Raw genomic sequence first — 1,393 nt, 5'->3', positions numbered from 1 at the left:
TTTAATACATTCTATATTTTGTATAGTGATTTCAGCCTAATTCTTAGCATTGTTTTGCCCTTTGAGCCAGTACTTTTTGTGCACGCTTTTTGTGATCTGTGTTAAAAATCTGCATTGCCAACATTGCAGCTCCGACTTAAACTTGTTACCCAAATAAATATTTAATTTAAAAAAAAAAAACAACATTGAGATACTGTTTCAGCAAAGAAAGAATGGTTATCATAAGGAAATCAACCAACAACAAATTTTGAAGAGGCTGTGGGGAAAAGGGAATGCTTCTCCACTGCTGGTAGGTATAGACTGGTGCAACAATTATGGAAATCAATGTGGAGACTTCTTATAAAACTAGGACTGGAAATCAATTCAAGCCTGCTACCCCCTTCTGGGAATTCTCCAGGAGGAACTGAAAACGTCATATCATAGTGATATATGCGAACCTATGTTTATAGCAGCACAATTTGTGATAGTCAAATCTTGGAAACAACCAAGATGCACATCACATGATAAATGGTTGAAAAAGATGTAGTATTTTTATACAGTGGAATATTACTCAGCTATAAAGGGTGTTAAACTCGAAACCTTCATATTTAAATGGATGTCACTTGAAGATATACTTACAAGTGAAATAAACCAGACCCATATGTATAAATATTGTATTGTCTTCCTAGTATAAGAACTCCAAGAAGAATTACAGATATAAAGGTATAATACAATTAAAAGGAAAGCAAGAACTTGAGGATTAGACAATGAGGAGGGGGCAAGGAGAAAAGCTGGGAAACATAACAGGGGCAAAGCCATACATTTATATGCACAAGATGAGTAAGGTAATGATTCTGAAAAACATCAGCAGGTTTTTGGAACTAGCAGTTAACTGGTAGGATTCTCACCCTGACTAACTATATATGCTGATACCTGCAAACCAATCAACTGCACTAAAGATAGCAATATGTAATAGAAGGATCAAAATTGGAATGCCTGTCATTCTGGTCTTCTAAAGGCATACTTCTTGTCATGACATACCAATTATTACCATACTGTCTCTCAAGTAAAAGTTTGTTTTTCTTTAAATAAAGGGTAATAAATGAAAAAAAAAAAAAGCCACCAGAAAAAAAAAAAAAAAACATATGTCACAGGACTGTCCTGCTACAATTCTGTATATGATTAGATTTCTAAATTACCGTGTAAAAATACGCATTTATTTCTATTTCTTTAATTATTATTTTCTTCTTGAACTTAAAGTTCAACATATCAATACTTTATGGAGAGAGCGCAGGCCCGGCGAGTGAGTGAGATGACCAAGGGCCGCGGGATCCTGAATAGACCCAGAGTGCAGGCCCGGCAAGTGAGTGAGACAACCCTGGGCACTGCGGGATCCTGAATAGACCAGGAGTGC

The sequence above is a fragment of the Octodon degus genome, unplaced genomic scaffold, assembly GCF_000260255.1.
Source record: "Octodon degus isolate 3935 unplaced genomic scaffold, OctDeg1.0 scaffold03338, whole genome shotgun sequence".
NCBI lineage: Eukaryota > Metazoa > Chordata > Mammalia > Rodentia > Octodontidae > Octodon > Octodon degus.
The sequence above is the reverse complement of the archived record's forward strand: the minus strand, read 5'-3'. Positions refer to the sequence as shown.